Raw genomic sequence first — 20,340 nt, 5'->3', positions numbered from 1 at the left:
TTAATAGTAACTCCAATTTAAATATTTCATTTGAGTTTCATTTTACGATATAAACATAGGTAATTTTTTTTTTAAAGCCATGTATTAATTTCAACACTATAGATTCAACCTTAGGATGTCTCAATTAATGTATATACAAGCTACATTAATACTGATTCATCTCTGGAGGTTGCTCCCAATAACTTTTAGAACTTTCCATATTAACCATAAAAATAATCAAATGTAAGTTTATAGCTACTTTATTCATTTCTAACAAATAAAAATTGTGCACCAATGATATGCCAAAAGTATCCCAAGATGAATAAAACTGAAACCCTGTTGGAAATATATACATGACACACTGTAAAGTTTTTTTTAAAAAGCAAGTTGCTAAGTTACATGTTGTGCATGATCCCATTTGTGAATAACAAAGTACATATATATGCGTGGAAATGTATGTGGGACGAAGTTGTTAATAATTCTTTTTTTTTTGGTAGAGACAAAGTCTCACTATGTTGCCAGGGCTGGTCTTGAACTCCTGGCCTTAAGCTATCCTTCCATCTCAGACTTCCAAAGTGCTGAGATTACAGGCATGAGCCACAGCGTCCAGCTAGACTCTCATGCCTGGAGGATATAGCATTGCTGGCTGCTGGAATCACCTCACTTCTCTGGGAACTTTCCTTTCTCAAAGAAGAATGATTTTCTGTAGTCACAGACATATTACAAATTTCTACCCCTCCCTGACCTCAGCTAGTGGACTAGTGGACATTAGAACCAAGGAGAGCCAAAGTGTTGTCTGGGTTGAACCAGTTTAGATTTTCTCTAATGGGGTTTTAAAATTGGGATACAGAAAGGCACATGAGTTGGTAAATTTGCTGGAATAGGGAGGCACAGTGTTTGGGCCTCTATGTGAGTAGCAGAGAAAATCAGGCTGGGGCTAGAGGAAGAAAGAGACTATTTCCTAATCTCTTTCCAATTCTTGGACTCAGCTATGTAAATCTTACTGTACTTTCTGCCTTTAGTTCCTAGAATTTTTTCTTTTTAAATAAAAAACCTTTCTATACTCAATCTATTTTGAATGAAATTTTTGGTAATTCAGAGAACCTTCACAGTAGGTCATTCATTTCCTCTTTTTGAAAATTCAATCCTGCTGCTCTAAAGTAACTTTCCCTAAGGTCAATATGTGATATCTGTTCAAATAAACCCTGCTTTGACCTCCAAATAGAAATACGGTATTTGTGGTTTCAACATATTTTAAGACCACAATTTCTAAGCAAAAATTTTTAGAAAAATTTCATTTTTGCAGGTCCTAAATAGAACTAAAGAAACATTTTTATTTTCAAATATAAGTGAATCAGAAATGACATTATTTCATCTGAAAAATAACAGGTAATATTTTCTCCCCCTGTTAACAGTGGAGAGTGTCCAGGTTCTTGGAGTCTTGAACAAAGTATTGGACAAAATGCACAAACAAAACAAGGAAGGAATGAAGGGTTCTATTGAAAATGAAAGTACACTCCACACTGTGGGAGCAGGCCTGAGCATAGGGGCTCAAAGGGCCTGTTACAGAGTTTTTGTGAGTTTAAATACCCTCTCCCTGGGGTACGCCCTGTGTAAATGAAGAGGATGAAGTAGAGTTACAAAGTCATTTACAGTATACACCCTGTGGAGAGAATATTTCCTGTTACAGCTGCAGTGTGAATTGACCTTATGTTCCCCTGCCTCCAGACCCTATTTTCCTGCCTCACCCCTATACAGTTTATTGTATGATGAGTTTACACATTTCAGAATCTTACCTTGTCTTTCTACTCTGCAACTTTTTTTTTTGGAGACAGGATCTCGTTTCTCACTCTGTTGCGCAGGCTGAAGTGCAGTGGTGTGATCACAGCTCACTGTAGGCTCAACCTGCCTGGCTCAAGTGATCCTCCCACCACCCTCCCAAGCAGTGGGACTACAGGTGTGCACCATCATGCTCTGCTAATTTTGTTGTATTTCTTGTAGAGATGGGGTTTTGCCATGTTGCCCAGGCTGGTCACAGCTTTGTCTTTTTTCTGTAGTCTGTAATTTTTTTTTAAACCTTATTGTGTGAATCAAATGTCAAACTACTTTTCTTAGATGTTCACAAATGGATAATTATTCACATCGGTATTTGAAGATCTCTTAACAAGATCCATAAATACCACTTAGAATTGCTCTTACTAGTTTAAAAACTCTGTAGGAAAGTAAAATTGTGGAATACATAATATCAATCTACTGAATAAAAGCATTTAAATGAACTAAAATAAAATTTTATTATCAAATGTTTGTGTGCTTCTCAATGTTTTATTTCTCAAACAGAAAACTCTTTAACTTGAAATGTTCATCAATTTAAAGATTAAATCAGCTGAAATAATATTAGAATTTGATATATGATGAATTTTAGTCTTCTGAACTATAACTCAATTTGGTACATGTAATCAGTTTATTATGGCAATTGGTTTATTCCTGATGAATGTTGGTATGAAATTTTTTCAATAACTACAACAAAACCCCTAAACTCTTAAAAAGCAAATGACTGTAATTTTATTAAAAGACAACATTTTTGGGTTACTCTGAGTTTCACTATTTTACTTATACATTCAGTTTCTACAGTCATCATCTCTGATTTCATATTAAAGAGGTACACAGAAATCACCTGGGTTTATCTTTGTTGGAAAAAAAAAGGAAAACATAGCAGATGCATTATAGTAATTAAGTAACAATTTTTGCTGCAGGCAAAAAATATCTTTCAGGCATTTTAATTAAGCCAACTATGTTTCAGCATGCTTGCAAATGTACTTCATTTGATCTTCACAAAATCTGAAGTATGGTATACATAACAACAGTGATAACATGGTAAATGTTTTATATTTTCAGGAAACAACATTTTTATATAATTACGTTAAACTGTAAAATGTATTTCTGTTTTTCAAATATAAATCCAGGAAATTGTATTTAATTTAAGGAAAACATGAGAGGCCAATTATTTTGAGAAATGATGGCTTTGTGTTCAGCGTCCATTAGATTCAGTTTTCATGGGTTTATCTCTTATTTTGTAAGAATACATCAGTTTAACACTTACGAAATAAGACTTTTTTCCTTAATGATAATTTCTCCATATGATCACATTTTTATTGCAATTGTACTATATGTACTAGTTTAATTCTTTTTTTTTTTTGTGGGGGGGCACAGAGTCTTGCTGTGTCACTCAGGCTGGAGTGCAATGGCATGATCTCAGCTCACTGCAACCTCCACCTCCTGGTTCAAGCAATTCTCCTGCCTCAGCCTCCTGAGTAATTGGGATTACAGGCACGTGCCACCACACCCAGCTAATTTTTGTGTTTTTAGTAGAGATGGGGTTTCACCATATTGGTCAGGCTGGTTTCGAACTCCTGACCTTGTGATCCACCCACGTCAGCCTCCCAAAGTGCTGGGATTACAGGTGTGAGCCACCATGCCCAGCCTAATTCTTCGTTAGCAATACAATGCCAGTAAATATTTAAATAAGAGTAAAACTTATAACTGGATTTGTTTTGGTAAGTAGTTTTGGCTACTAATCTTAATTTCTTGATTTTGAGTCACCTGACTTTTGGTTTGGTTTATTTTGGAATTCCTTTATTATTTTTCACACCACCTTTTAACTATCTTGTATAATAATTTTTAAAAAAGAAATATAGGAAAGTCTTGTCTTCTACATGCAAAGCAATACATTCACCTAACATTCAATTCTTTCCCTTGGTATTAAACAGTTATGAATCCCTTTGGCTGCAAAGGGAGAATAAAGAAGTAGCAAGATATAGAATGAAAAAACAAAAAGGAAGAAAAAAATAGGGGAGATGAAATGGGAACAAGGCAAATAAATTATATTTAACAGAAAGAGGTATGAGAAAATTAATGAATTAAGAAGATAAGGAAATAGGTAAATATTAAAATAAGACAATATAGGAAAGCAAATATTTATTTTAGTTAAATCAAACATGAGTTTATGAATAAAAAGAGGTTTAACTCTCCTAGAAGACATAAATGTTAAAATATCTATTCAGACTTGTCCCAATTTAAATAAAAACACAATCTTGTATGATAAAAATATTCCAATACCGTTATTTTCTCTATAACCATAATTCTCTGGGACAGGAAATTCCAAATGACATCAACTTCATGTTTCAGTTACAAACTAAATTAAAATTATTTTAGAATAAAAATGGGATGCATCTTCTTTTAGAAGCCAGATGCCTTATTAAATATAATTTCCTCTGTTGGCTGCTTTATATTAAGGGCGGATTTAAAACAAGAACAGCTTCTGTGAAATATAATTATACCCCCTTTTGTGACTTTCACGGTCATGGAGGCTGGAATAAGAAAGTAGCTAACAAACAAAGCTGCAAAGCAGTGTTTACTTTTGGTCTAAAGGATTTGCTTAAATCTTAAATCAGGTATCATCATAGCACAAGGTGCTATTCCAGAACCTTGTATTGTCTAGATTATGTTGGATTGATTGATATATCCAGAGTTTTCTGCTATGGCTTTTAGAAAAAGCCTCATTGCCCTATGCAATTCTCAGTCATCAAATACTTCTTTGGTGAATTTACATATTTTACAATTGTCTTTACCTCTTAGTCTTAAAAAAAGCTCTCAAATGGATGCAGCCCCATCAAAGACAGAAGAATAAGCTATATCTGGTATTTGGGAATTACAATTCTTTTTGTTTCTTTGGGCACATCCTGGTGAAAGAATGGCTTCTTTCTCTTAATGATGGTTTCAGCTTTTGCCCCCTTTAAAAAATTATTAAAGCATACATGTATTTGTTTGCATATATAAATAACCATAGTAGGAGGTATTTACTATCCTCTTTCTGCTACTTATGCTTGATGAAATTGGAAAGTATTGGCAATTGGAAAATCTTGGCAGTGAGTGATTGCCTGGTTCTTAAAGTTCACTCAAGTGTTTTCTGCATTATCTACTAGACAGAACCATAGAATCCAGGAGCTGTCTGGTTTCCTGGTCCAACAACCTGCCCAATACTCTTGTTCTTAGTGTGCATACAGATAATGTCTGGGCACTGGTACTGGGGAGGAACTCCAGACTTGCAAGGTAGCCCATTCCACCTTTGGACAACTTAGATATTCTTCATTAGATTCTGCTGAAGCCTTCTGAAGCTTCCATTTATTGATCACAATTCTTTTTGTTCTGTTTTGTTTTGTTTTTTTGAGACAAAAAACTTGCTTTGTCACCCAGGCTGGAGTGCAGTGGTGCGATCATAGGGCTCAAGGCTCAAGGGGACAACCACCTCAGCTTCCCAAGTAGCTAGAATTGATCACAATTCTAATGGCAACATGTGGAAACCTTCTATGCCATTTCCCACATAACAAGCCTTCATAACAAGCCACATAACAAGCCTTCATATATCTGAAGGCAGCTTCTCTGCCCCTCTGAGTCTTTGCTTTCCCAGATTTAACATTCCCACTTTCTTCATTTGTATTTCTTATGAATCCCCTGACCAGCCTGGTCAATTGGGAATTCTAATCCTACCTCTACTACACAGTTGCTGTGAGTTGAGTTCTGTTGCTTTGTTACTTTCCTTCTTTTTCTTTTCTTTTTTTTCTGAGATGGAGTCTCACTCTGTCACCCAGGCTGGAGTGCAGTGGCATGATCTTGGCTCACTGCAACCTCTGCCTCCTGGGTTCAAGCAATTCTCCTGCCTCAGCCTCCAGAGGAGCTGGGACTACAGGTGCATGCCACCACGCCTGGCTAATTTTTGTATTTTTAGTAGAGATGGGGTATCACCATGTTGACCAGACTGATCCCAAACTCCTGACCTCAAGTGATCCACCCGCCTGGGCCTGCCAAAGTGCTGGGATTACAGGTGTGAGCCACCATGCCCAACTGCTTTGTTATTTTCACAGTTATATCATCAGGACATTTTGAAAAAACTATTCTGTTTCACCTTTTAGAAATGACTATTTTTCTATTTAATAAGAAGCTCTTCAAAATCTGGTTCATATTATAAAATAATTCAAAATGCATAAAAGTATGCCTATACCCCTATTGTCAAATAAAAAACCCAGACTTAGTAAGGAGAGCCATTATTTGAAAGGATTATTGCAAAGTGGTCAAAGGGACTATTGCAATAGGGGGAGGGGGACTCTTGCAATAGGGAGAATGTTTTGACCATAATATATGCAAGCATCTCAAGAGGTAGGCAAAAAAAGGATTTTCTTTTACAGAGAGAAGTAGCAAGGCTACCAACAACCAGGTATGGGGAAGCAGGATGAAAGCGTAGCAATATCAGATAGTAGGTTAGAGAATGTTTTACCTTGGAGCCAGCCTATTCTCAGGAGGGTTTGTTAAGGAGGAGTTGTAGGCTGACCAAAATTCAGGGACCTGGGAAAAGGAGAGAAGCTAAAGCAAAGTTTCTGGTTAGCACGCATTTTGTTCTGGCTGATCAGCAGGGCAAGCAGTTCAGCTAATCATTTATGAGGCAAAGAATGGGAATTTAGAATGTCTGTATCTGGCCTCGTTGCAAGGTAAGCAAGGGGCACATCTATGAGTCTTCTCTAATTTATATGGGGACTCTTGTTTTTTTTCAGTAAGCCAGTTTCTGGAACACAAAAGGGTTGGTATTGGGGACTTCTTTAAACAATGGTAGGCCGGGCGCCGTGGCTTACGCCTGCCATTCCTGCACTTTGGGAGGCCGAGGTGCGTGGATCACGAGGTCAAGAGATCGAGACCATCCTGGCCAACGTGGTGAAACCCTGTCTCTATTAAAAATACAAAAATTAGCTGGGCATGGTGGCACATGCTTGTAATCCCAGCTACTCAGGAGGCTGAGGCAGGAGAATCGCTTGAACCCGGGAGGCGGAGGTTGCAGCGAGCCAAGATTGCGCCACTCCACTCCAGCCTGGTGACAGAGCAAAACTCTGTCTCAAAAACAAACAAACAAACAAACAAACAAAAATGCTGTTTTCCAGGATAACAGGGCTCAGGTAAATACAACATTGTCTCTATACATCACCTGATTTAAGAAATGTCAAGATTGCTTTGGCCATTTTTGCTTCAAAAACATTTTTAAAAGAAATATACACTATAGACACAGTGAAACCCTTCAACCTATTTTATTTCCTTATCTTTCTCTGCAAAGTCAACCACTTTTAACTGGTTGCTGTGAATCTCTTGTTTTTAGTGAAAACTGGACAATTTAAGAATTCAATTTGATTATGCGACACTTGGCACAAATGACTCCATTCTGATTTGGTTTGGTCTGTTGGGGCCTACTGTGAGGGCCCCTTCAATACAGTGGCCTTCTATAATTTTTGGTTAACAATTTGAATGTAGCCATCATCTCAGTCAACTTAAGCTGAATCACGCCAGGGTCATAAAACTCCCAAATTTCAGAGTTTGCTGCAACTGACATATTTTCTTGTTCACATCCACATGGGTTGACAGGCTCTGTTCCACATCATCTTCACTCCAGGGACTGCAGCTGAAGATGCAGCACATATCTTGGACATGGTGGTCTTGTGACAGAAAAGAGAGACAACAGACCCACAGGAGGGCTTTTAAAGCTTCTGTTTCAATATCACTTTACAGTCACATTTTGTTGCTGAAGCAAGTGACCTTGGGTGAGGGCATATAATCTCCCACAGGTTAGCCTGGGAGGGAGGGGCAGCAAATATTTTCACAGGGGTACAATCTATCACACTAGGTGTCCCAAACCCTCTTTTGTTCTGTGTGCTTTTCATGCTGTGCTTAAGAAATAATTCCCTAACCAAATGCCATAAAAAAAATTCTCCTACATGTTCTGTGAAAGACTTGATTTTTACATTTGTATTTTTGACCTATCTGGAATCTATATTTGGGTATGGTATGAGATAGAGATCTAAGTTTATTATTTTTTTAGTTAATCAATTATACTGCCAAGACAAGCTCGGTTGTGGAGACCCTAACCCAGCGGCACTAGAGAAATTAAAGACACACACACAGAAATATAGCATGTGGCCTACAACGGGCCATATCATTTGAGGTTGAGGTGTCACTATACTGCTATGTTTCCAGATAATAGGAACTCTTGCTGTACTTCCTACCATTTCTACCATCTGACCATTTTGTTCAGACCAGCTGAACATAGTGTGGCCGTGGCACGCAGACTGAGAGGTGCTATTTAAGCTAAATGTCCCCTTAGGGGACCAATCAATAATGATTCCATAGGAATCGTTGCACAGCACCTCTGCCTGTTCTGCAATTCAATCTTCCCAAACAAGTACATTCATTATTTCTAACTGGGTCCAATCCTGTTTACAAATAGATTTTTGAGGGCGGTATGCCTCAATTAAAGGAGTAGATTTATTATGGTAAATACTGAGACCAGAAAGCATGTGTAACTGTCATAAAGTGATTACATCCAGGCATTATTGCCAGCCAAGATTGATAAATATGCCCAATAAGTATAATTATTCTCTGTGTCAGCCCTTGTTGAAGGAATACTCATGGCAATGGTGATCACCGCTATCATAGCTACCATTAAGTTACTCATTGTGACTGGTTGTCCCGCTTTTCTCAGGTTTTCTTCCGCCATCTGTGACAGCTTCTTGATCTGTCCCCAGGTAGGTGGCTGTGTTCGACAGGTGTTGCTCATGACAGCTGGGGTCCTTCTCAGTGTCAGTCTCAACATGGCTGTAACCGGGGGGTCCTCGGGATCCTCCCGGAATCTCTTCCTCGGCATCTGGCTCATGATAACGTTTCAGGTGTCCTGGTGATATCCAAATTGGCTGTTGATTTGGTCCTGGAGAAACACAAGCATAACCTCTACCCCAAGTTATTATTTTACCTATTTCCCAACTTTTTGTTATCGGATCTCTCCACTAAATGAGTTGTTCTGCCTCTGTCTTTGCAGCTGGTTTCTGTAGATGCTGTTCAGCTTCTGATAGCATCTTGCCTTTAGGCAGGCTCAAAAAATTTAAAGTTATTAATGCTAGATTCAGTTGCATTTGGGGTGTCCCATGGTCACTGTTTCTCCCCCTTTTTTGTTTTTGTAACTGCTGTTTCAGGGAGAGATTCATTCTTTCCACTATGACTTGCCCTTGAGAATTATATGTGATACCAGTAATGTGTTTAATATTCTATACAGAGAAAAATGTAGCTAGAGCTTGGCTAGTATAGCCTGGGGCATTATCTGTTTTAATAGAAGCTGGAATGCCCATCACCACCAAACACTGCAAAAGGTGACATTTAACACAGGCAGAATATTCTCCTGATTGGCATGTAGTCCAGACAAAGTGAGAAAAGGTGTCCACACATACATGTACATAAGCTAGTCTCCCAAACGAGGGAACATGTGTGACATCCATTTGCCAAAGAGAGTTAGGTTCCAATCCTCGAGGATTAACTCCTCCTGTAAAAGATGAGGAATGTACCATTTCACAAGTTGGGCATCGCTGGATAATAGCTTTAGCTTCTTTCCAGATAATGCTGTATCTGTGTTTGAGACCAGAGACATTAACGTGTGTTAAATTGTGAAAGTGTCTAGCATTAGATATTGCATTAGCAACTAGGCGATTAGCCATTTGATTCCCTGCAGTCAAAAGTCCCAGAAGAGGTGTATGAGCCCTAATGTGAGTGATGTAAAAAGGGTGCATTCTCTTTTTTTTTTTTGGAGACAGAGTCTCGCTCTGTTGCCCAGCCTGGAGTGCAGTGGTGTGATCTTGGCTCACTGCAAGCGCCACCTCCTGGGTTCACACCACTCTCCTGCCTCAGCCTCCTGAGGAGCTGGGACTAGAGGTGCCCGCCACCATGCCTGGCTAATTTTTTGTACTTTAGTAGAGACAGGGTTTCACCGTGTTAGCCAGGATGGTCTTGATCTCCTGACCTCGTGATCCGCCCGCCTCAGCATCCCAAAGTGCTGGGATTACAGGTGTGAGCCACTGCACCCGGCAAAAAGGGTGCATTCTACTCTTAACCGCTGTTTGCAATTGGGTAAAGAAAGTCATCAGTTGTTCATCTGTATGAAATCATAACTGAGCATTTTCAATTAATTGTGTGGAATGAACCACATATGAAGAATCAGAAATCACATTAATAGGCATATCAAAAGCAGTGAATACCTCAATTACAGCTAAGCTGAAGTATAGAGCATCTGGAAAACTTTACCTTTTGATCCAGAATAAGAAGCTTTACCATTACTAGACCCATCTGTAAAAACATTCTTAGCACCTTCAATTGGTTTAAATTAGTTATTTTAGGGAAAATCCAATTAGTTAATTTCAAAAATGGAAACAGTTTCGTTTTAAGAAAATGGTTATCGAGAATACCCACAAAGTCAGCTAAATGGGTTTACTGAGTAAGACTATTTATAAAAGCTTGCTGTATTTGTGCCTTCATGAGGGACAATAATTTTTCCAGAATCATATCCATGTAATTTAACAATCTGAGTTCTCCCATTTCCTATCATAGTTGCGGTTTGATCCAAATAAAGAGTTAGAGTCTGTGAATTAGTATGTGGAAGAAAAAGCCACTCTACAAGATCTTGCTCTTGAACAATAATACTAGTAGGTGAATGCTGAGTTGGAAAAATTAGCAAATCTAGAGTCTTCTCTGGATCTATTCAATTTATTTGAGCTTTATGGACTTCCTTTTTGATTAGCTGCAGCTCTGCCTGAGCTTCTTTTGTTAATTGCCAAGGCTAGGGAGACTAGGATCTCCTCTAAGGATAAAAAATAGATTACTCATGGCATAGGTAGGAATGCCTAGAGCAGGTCATATCCAATTAATGTCCCCTAGTAATTTTTGAAAGTCATTTAATGTTTCCAATTGATCCCTACATATGGCTACTTTGTGTGGCACAATGGTAATGTCATTTACTGAGGTCCTCAAGTAGGAGTAAGGAGTAGCAGTCTGAATTTTGTCAGGAGCTATAATTAAACCAGCACGAGAAATTGAATTTTGCAAGTGATCATAACATTGGAGTAATATTTCTTGAGTAGGGGCAGCACAAAATATATCATCCATATAATGAATAATGTAACACTGTGAAAATTTTTTACGAGTAGGTTCAATTGCTTGCCCTACATAAGTCTGGCAAATTGTTGAACTGTTTAATATGCCTTATGACAACACTTTCCAGTGATAACACTTAGCAGGCTGCAGGTTGTTTACTGCAGGAATTGTAAATGCAAACCATTCACAGTCTTGCTCAGCTAAATGGATAGTAAAGAAACAATCTTTTAAATCCATGACTATTAAAGGCCAATTTTTTGGAATCATAGAAGGAGAAGGCAATTCTGGCTGTAATGTCCCCATAGGTTGTATAACTGAATTAATGCCTCGAATCAGTTAACATTCTCCATTTACCTGATTTTTTTCTTAATTACGAAAACTGGAGAATTCCAAGGGGAAAATATTGGAGCTATGTGTCCTTTTTCTAATTGTTCATTAACTAATTCCTTCAAAGTCTCCAGTTTCTCTTTACTTAGTGGCCATTGTTCTATCCAAATTGGCTTATCTGTTAACCATTTTAAAGGTATAGGTTCTGGAGGCTTAACAATGGCTGCCATCAAAAATGATATCCTAAACCTTGGCAGGAACTTTGTCTTTCTGCTTGAAGCAGTTCCTTCAAACCTTGCAAAATTTCTCCTAGTCCCATACCAGGGACATATTCCATTTCATGCATCATATGTTGACTTTGAGGGCTATATAACTGTTCTGGAATTAGAACTTGTGCTCCCCATTGTTGTAATAAATCTCTTCCCCATAAATTTATAGGTACAGAAGTTATAATTGGTTGAATATTCCCAGGTTGTCCATCAGGCCCTTCACAGTGCAAAATATAACTACTTTGATATACTTCAAGGGCTTTACCAACTCCAGCTACATTAAATTGAGCGGGTTGAATTGGCCACGTGGACGGCCGGTGCTGTAGAGAAATGATTGAAATGTCTGCTTCTGTATCTACCAAACCTTCAAATTTCTTTCCTTGAATAGTTATTTCACAGGTAGGATGTTTATCAGGAATTTGATTCACCCAATAAGCCGCTTTGCCTTATTGATTCGTGCTTCCAAATCCTCCTGTTCATTTAATTTCACTTTTCCCCATTTCCACATACAGCACAATCAGGAGCTGTGCTATAGGCTCTCCTGGCTCTGTTTTCCAGGGAACGGAAGTAGATATAACAATTTGAATATCCCCATTGTAATGTGAATCAATGACTCCTCTTTGTACTTGTACCTCTTTTAAATTTAAACTAGACCTTCCTAGAAGTAATCCTATCATCCCCGCTGGCAAGGGTCCACAGACCCCTGTTGGGACCTTTTGTGGGTGTTCCCTAGGCAGAAGACTCATAGCTTTTGTGCAGCATCAATCTACTGCGGTACTACTGGCTGTGGCGGGGGACAAATATTGTATAAGGGTGAGGGAGTGGCCTGAGCTGGAAATGCCCCGGTTTGGAATGGGGCCCAGGATGGGCCCTGCATGGCATTTCATGAATTTAAAAGGAAAAGGCTCAAATGTAGCTATATTTCCCTGTTGATTTGGGGGGTGTATGCTAACAGGGAACTGCCAAGCCTCTAAATCATCCTTTCTTCTAGCTTGCTGAATTCCTGCCTGAATAGAACTGAGAGTGGTCACTCAAGGTGCTGTTCCAACAGTCACTGGGGCAACTACTTTTTGCCCAGTGTCCTCCAGAAAAGAAAGATCTGGAGGGTCAGGCCACTCTTTTTCTTCAAAATAATGAGGGGGTGAAGAAGGGTAGGGATGAACCTCTTCCTCCTTTGCCGCTTTAGCTTTAGCTGGCAAACAAATCTGCTCTGTTACTTCTTCTGTTACTTCATTATACTCTCCTTCCTCCTCATCATCAGTGTGAAAAGGTTCCAAGATGGAACAAATCAGAGCCCACAGTTGTCCCATTGTTACCCTGATGCTTCCAAGCTCCCCTTCTTACTCACCATGGGGATTGCTTAAGAGTACTCAGGTGAAGTGATCCACCCACCTTGGCCTCCCAAAGTGCTGGAATTACAGGTGTGAGCCACCGCACCCGGCCTTGATTCCAGGTCTTTAGATAATAGCTTAATGATTTCAACTAACTGCCAATCAGAAAATCTTTGACTCCACCTGTGACTTGGAGCCCCTCCAGACCCTGTGCCTTCCCCATCCACTTCAAGTTGTCCTGCCTTTCTGGATTGATGTCTGCCTGTAACTTCTGTCCTCCTAAATGTATAAAACCAAGCTGTAAACCAACCGCCTTGGGCACAGTTTCTCAGGACCTCCTTGGGCTTTGTCACAGGCCTTGGTCACTCATATTTGGCTCAGAATAAACCTCTTTAAATATTAAAAAAAAAAAAAAAGAGTACTCAGGTGTCCTCCAGCTTAGTTCCACGTTCTCCAACCATCGCTCCGATGACCCTTCGACCTGGGTTTGAGCCCCACGTATGGGCATCATTTGCCGAGACCAGCTCGGTCATGGAGACCCTAACCCAGAGGTGCTAGAGGAATTAAAGACACACACACAGAAATATAGCATGTGGAGAGGGAATTCAGGGGTCTCACAGCCTTCAGAGCTGAGAGCCCTGAACAGAGATTTACCCACATATTTATTGACAGTAAGCCAGTGATAAGCATTGTTTCTTTAGATTATAGATTAACTAAAAGTATTCCTTACAAGAAACAAAGAGGTGGGCCAAAATAAAGAGATGGGCTCTGGCTAGTTAACTGCAGCAGGAACATGTCCTTAAGGAACCCATCACTCATGCTGTTGTTTGTGGTTTAAGAATGCCTTAAGTGGTTTTCTGCCTTGGGTGGGCCAGGTGTTCCTTGCCCTTATTCTGGTAAACTGACAACCTTCCAGCGTGGGCGTCATGGCCATCATGAGCATGTCACAGTGCTGCAGATATTTTGTTTATGGCCAGTTTTGGGGCCAGTTTATGGCCAGATTTGGGGGCCTGTTCCCAGCATTACACTATTGGCATTCATTGGTGGTTCCATCCTTTTTCTTCTGATTTTTACATGTGACAGGTGATCTCTGTCACATATCCAGTTCCCATGTATATGGGAACCATTCTACCCTTCCCTCTGGGTCTCCTGTAAAGGAGAAAGTGTGTTCCTGGACTTGGTTTTCTATGCCTTCTCTCCTGGCCCTGCCTTCCAGAACCAAGGCATTGGCTTCTTCAGGCACATCTCTGGCTTTGAGTCCCTGTTTCATGTCTGGCACTTAAGATGTACCTTTCTAATGTTTTATCAATACCCAACTATGTAGTTAAGTTTATTTGGGGGTTATATTTTAGCCATCACTTCTATGTGTTGCTAATTGAGGGGAGTCTGAACATCTCAGTCTGCCCAGTTGCTGAAACCCATAGAAGACTCTAAAAATTTAAACTGTGCTATATTCAAATGAACAAAGATTTAATGATAGATTTAGTGGTAACCTGATTGACAAAAATATTTATTTTATGGAACATAAACTTTCCCAGGGAATCTCAAATTCTGTTTTGAAGTTGAAACAACTAGCTTTTTTTTTTTAGATTTTTTTCTTAGAAGTTTATTTTTTAATTAAATTTTTTATTTCCATACGTTATTGGGGAACAGGTGGTGTTTGGTTACATGAATAAGTTCTTTGGTGATGATTTGTGAGATTTTGGTGCACCCATCACCCGAGCAGTATACACTCCATCCAATTTGTGATCTTTTATCCCTCACCCCCTTCCCACCCTTTCTGCCTGAGTCCCCAGAGTCCATTGTGTCGTTCTTATGCCTTTGCATCCTCATAGCTTAGCTCCCACATATAAGTGAGAACATATGATGTTTGGTTTTCTATTCCTGAGTTACTTCATTTAGAATAATAGTTTCCAATCTCATCCAGGTCACTGCGAATGCCATTAATTCATTCCTTTTTATGGCTGAGTAGTATTCCATCATCTATCTATCTATATATACATATCTCACAGTTTCTTTATCCATTCTTTGATTGATGGGCATTTGGGTTGGTTCCACATTTTTGCAATTGCAAATTGTGCTGCTATAAACATGTGTGTGCAAGTATCTTTTTAGTGACTTCTTTTCCTCTGGAGAGATACCCAGTAGTGGGATTGCTTGGATCAAATGGTAGTTCTACTTTTAGTTCTTTAAGGAATCTCCACACTTTTTTTCATAGTGGTTTTACTAGTTTACATTCCCACCAGCAGTGTAGAAGTGTTCCCTGTTCACTGCATCCACGCCAACATCTATTATTTTTTGATTATAGCCATTCTTGCAAGAGTAAGATGGTATTGCATTGCGGTTTTGGCTTGAATTTCCCTGATCACTAGTGATGTTGAGCATTTTTTCATATGTTTGTTGTCCATTTGTATATCCTCTTTTGAGAATTGTCTATTCATGGCCTTAGCTCACTTTTTATGGCCTTGTTTGTTGTTTTTCTTGCTAATTTGTTTGGGTTCATTGTAGATTCTGGGTATTAGTCCTTTGTCAGATGTATAGATTGTGATTTTTCTCCCATTCTGTGGGTTGTCTATTCACTCTGCTGACTGTTCCTTCTGCTGTGTAAAAGCTCTTTCGTTTAAGTCCCAGCTATTTATCTTTGTTTTTATTGCATTTACTTCTGGGTTCGTGGTCATGAAATCCTTGCCTGAGCCAATGTCTAGAAGGGTTTTTCCAAAGCCATCTTCTAGAATTTCTAGTTTCAGGTCTTGGATTTAAGTCCTTGATCCATCTTGAGTTGATTTTTGTATAAGGTGAGAGATGAGGATCCAGTTTCATTCTCTTACATGTGGCTTGCCAATTATCCCAGCACCATTTGTTGAATAGGGTGTCCTTTCCCTTCTTTATGTTTTTGTTTGCTTTATTGAAGATCAGTTGGCTGTATGTATTTGGGTTTATTTCTGGGTTTTCTATTCTATTACATTGGTCTATATGCCTATATTTATACCAGCACCATGCTGTTTTGATGACTATGGCCTTATAGCACAGTTTGAAATCAGGTCATGTGATTCGTCCAGATTTGTTCCTTTTTTTTTTTTTTTTGAGATGGAGTTTCGCTCTTGTTGCCCAGGCTGGAGTGCAATGGCATGATCTCAGCTCACCAAAACCCTTGCCTCCTGGGTTTAAGCGATTCTCCTGCCTCGGCCTCCCGAGTAGCTGGATTACAGGCATGTGCCACCATGCCCGGCTAGTTTTTTTTTTTTTTGAGACAGAGTCTTGCTCTGTCACCCAGGCTGGAGTGCAGTGGTGCAATCTTGGCTCACTGCAACCTCCACCTCCAAGGTTCAAGCAATTCTCCTGCCTCAGCTTCCTAAGTAGCTGGGATTACAGGCATATGCCACCATGCCTGGCTAATTTTTGTATTTTTTTAGTGGAGACGGAGTTTCACCATGTTGGCCAGGCTGGTCCTGAACTCCTGACCTCAGGTGATCTGCCTGCCTTGGCCTCCCAAAGTGCTGGAATTACAGGCATGAGCCACCGTGCCTGGCTGAATTTTGTATTTTTTAGTAGAGATGAGTTTTCTCCATGTTGGTCAGGCTGGTCTCAAACTCCTGACCTCAGGTGATCCTCCAATATCAGCCTCCCAAAGTGCTGGGATTACAGGTGTGAGCCACCGCTCCCAGCCCAGATTTGTTCTTTTTGCTGAGTCTTGCTTTGCTATGTAGGCTCTTTTTTGGTTCCATATGGATTTTAGGACTTTTTTTTTTCTAATTCTGTGAAGAATGATGGTGGTATTTTGATGGGAATTGCATTGAATTTGTAGATTACTTTTGGCAGTATGGTCATTTTCACAATATTGATTCTACCTATCCATGAGCATGGGATGTGTTTCCATTTGTGTCATCTATGATTTCTTTCAGCAACGTTTTGTAGTTTTCTTTGTAGAGGTCTTTTACCTCCTTGGTTAGGTATATTCATAATTATTTTATTTTGTTTTGCAGCTATTGTAAAAAGGTTGAATTCTTGATTTGATTCTCAGCTTGGTTGCTATTGGTGTATAGAAGAGCTACTGATTTGTGTATGTTGATTTTTGTATCCGGAAACTGCAGAATTCTTTTATGAGTTCTAGGAGCTTTCTGGAGGAGTCTTTAGGGTTTTCTAGGTAAACAATCACATCATCAGCAAACAGTGACAGTTTGACTTCCTTTTTACCAATTTAGATGCCCTTTATTTCTTTCTCTTGTCTGGTTGCTCTGGCTAGGACTTCCAGTACTATGTTGAAAAGGAGTGGTGAGAGCGGGCATCCTTGTCTAGCTCCAGTTCTCAGACGGAATGCTTTCAACTTTTCCCGTTCAGTATCTGTTGGCTGTGGGTTTGTCATAGATGGCTTTTATTACATTGAAGTATGTCCTTTGTATGCCAATTTTGCTAAGAGTTTTAATCATAAAGGGATGCTAGATTTTGTCAAATGCTTTTGCTGCATCTATTGAGATGATTGTGTGATTTTTGTTTTTGATTCTGTTTATGTGGTGTATCACATTTATTGACTTATGTATGTTAAACCATCCCTGCATCCCTGGTATGAAACCCACTTGATCATGGTAGATTATCTTTTGGATGTGTTGTTGGATTCAGTTAGCTAGTATTTTGTTAAGGATTTTAGCATCTATGTTCATCAGGGATATTGGTCTGTAGTTGTTTTTTTTGGTTATGTCCTTTCCTGGTTTTGGTATTAGAGTGATACTGGCTTCATAGAATGATTTAGGGAGGATTCCCTTTTTCTCTATCTTGTGGAATAGTGTCAATCGAATTGGTATCAATTCTTCTTTGAATGTCTGGTAGAATTCTGCTGTGAATCCATCTGGTTCCGGACTTTTTTTTGTTGGTAATTTTTTTATTACCATTTCAATATTGCTGTTTGTTATTGGTCTGTTCAGAGTGTCTAATTCTTCCTGATTTAAACTAGGTGGGTTGTTTTTTTCTAGGAATTTATCCATCTCTTTTAGGTTTTCTAGTTTATGTGCATAAAGGTGTTCATAGTAGCCTTGAATGATCTTTTGTATTTCTGTGGTGTCAGTTGTAGTATCTCCCATTTCATTTCTAATTGAGCTTATCTGGATTTTCTTTCTTCTTTTCTTGGTTAATCTTGCTAATGGTGTATCAATCTTATTTACCTTTTCAAATAACCAGGTTTTTGTTTTACTTATCTTTTTTGTTGTTGTTGTTTCAATTTCATTTAGTTCTGCTCTGAATCTTGGTTATTTCCTCTCTTCTGCTGGGTTTCAGTTTGGTTTGTTCTTGTTTCTCTAGTTCCTTGAGGTGTGACCTTAGATTATCTGTTTGTGCTTTTTCAGACATTTTTATGTAGGCATTTAGGGCTATGAACTTTCCTCTTAGTGTTGCCTTTGCTGTATCCCAGAGGTTTTGATAGGTTGTGTCACTATTGTCATTCAGTTTGAAGAATTTTTAAATTTCCATCTTGATTTCAGTTTTGACCCAATGATCATACAGGAGCAGGTTGTTTAATTTCCATGTATTTGCCTGGTTTTGAAGGTTCCTTTTGGAGTTGATTTCCAGTTTTATTCCACTCTGGTCTGAGACAGTGCTTGATACAATTTCAATTTTCTTGAATTTATTGAGGCTCATTTTGTGGCCTATCATATAGTCTATCTTGGAGAAAGTTCCATGTGTTGTTGAATAGAATGTATATTCTGCATTTGTTGGGTAGAATGTCCTGTAAATATCTGTTAAGTCTATTTGTTCCAGTGCGTAGTTTAAATCCATTGTTTCTTTGTTGCCTTTCTGTCTTGATGTCCTGTCTAGTGCTGTCAGTGGAGTATTGAAGTCCCCCACTATTATTGTGTTGCTGTCTATCTCATTTCTTAGGTCTATTAGTAATTGTCTTATAAATTTGGGAGCTCTAGCGTTAGGTGCATTTATATTTAGGGTTGTGATATTCTCCTGTTGGACAAGGCCTTTTATCATTATATAATGACCCTCTTTGTCTTTTTAAACTGCTGTTGCTTTAAAGTTTGTTTTGTCTGATATAAGAATAGCTACCCCTGCTCACTTTTGGTGTCCATTTGCATGGAATGTCTTTTTCCATCCCTTTACCTTAAATTTATGTGAGTCCTTATGTGTTAGGTGTGTTTCTTGAAGTTTGTGTCTCTTGAAGGTGTGTCTCTAGTTGGCTGGTGAATTCTTACCCATTCTGCAATTCCGTGTCTTTTAAGTGGTGCATTTAGGCTATTTACATTCAATGTTAGTATTGAGTTGTGAGGTACTGTTCCATTCATTGTGCTATTTGTTGCCTGTATACCTTGTTTTTTGTTGTTGTTGTTGTATTTTTGTTGTAGGTCCTGTGAGATATATGCATTAAAGAGGTTCTATTTTGATGTGTTTCTAGGATATGTTTCAAGATTTAGACCTCCTTTTAGCAATTCTTGTAGTGCTGGTTTGGTAGTGGCGAATTCCCTTAGCATTTGTTTGTATGAAAAATACTGTATTTTTCCTTCATTTATGAAGCGTAGTTTCACTGGGTACAAAAATTCTTGGCTGATAATTGTTTTGTTTGAGGAGGCTGAAGATAGGGTCCGAATCCCTTCTAGCCTGTAGGGTTTCTGTGGAGAAATCTGCTGTTAATTTGATAGGTTTTCCTTTATAGGTTACCTGGTATTTTTGCCTTACATCTCTTAAGATTTTTTTTCTTTGTCTTGACTTCAGATAACCTGATGACAATGTGCCTAGGTGACAACCTTTTTGCAATGAATTTCCCAGGTGTTCTTTGAGCTTCTTGTATTTGGATGTCTAGTTCTCTAGCAAGGCCAGAGAAATTTTTCTTGATTAATCCCCCAAATATAGTTGCCAAATGTTTAGATTTCTTTTCTTCCTCAGGAACACCATTATTCTTAGGTTTGGCCATTTAACATAATTCCAGACTTCTTGGAGGCTTTGTTCATATTTTCTTACTCTTTTTTGTCTTTGTTGGATTGGGTTAATTTGAAAACCTTGTCTTCTGAAGCTTTTCTGCTTGTTTGAGTCTCTGAAGCTCTTCTGCTTGTTTGAGTCTATTGCTGAGACTTTCCAGAGCATTTTGCATTTCTATAAGCGTGTCCATTGTTTCCCGAAGTTTTGACTGTTTTTTATTTATGCTGTCTATTTCATTGAATATTTCTCCCTTCACTTTTTGTATCATATTTTTGATTTCCTTACACTGGGCTTCGCCTTTCTCAGGTGCCTTCCTGATTAGCTTAATAACTATCTTTCTGAATTCTTTTTCAGGTAGATCAGGGATTTCTTCCTGGTTTGGATCCAATACTGGAGAGCTAGTGTGATTTTGGGGGGATGTTAAAGAACCTTGTTTCGTTATATTACCAGAGTTGGTTTTCTGGTGCCTTCTCATTTGGGTAGGCTCTGTCAGAGGGAAGGTCTAGAGCTGAAGGCTG

The 20,340-nt window shown here is 38.8% G+C and overlaps 1 protein-coding gene across 9 annotated transcripts in view; it reads left to right on the top strand.

Annotated features, from left to right (window-relative positions):
* Window positions 1-20,340, top strand: part of MAPK10 (mitogen-activated protein kinase 10) — a 567,525-nt gene that overhangs the window by 115,335 nt on the left and 431,850 nt on the right. The gene's annotated exons all lie outside the window — the stretch shown is intronic.

The sequence above is a fragment of the Pan troglodytes genome, chromosome 3 (assembly GCF_028858775.2).
Source record: "Pan troglodytes isolate AG18354 chromosome 3, NHGRI_mPanTro3-v2.0_pri, whole genome shotgun sequence".
Lineage (NCBI taxonomy): Eukaryota > Metazoa > Chordata > Mammalia > Primates > Hominidae > Pan > Pan troglodytes.
The sequence above is the reverse complement of the archived record's forward strand: the minus strand, read 5'-3'. Positions and strand labels throughout refer to the sequence as shown.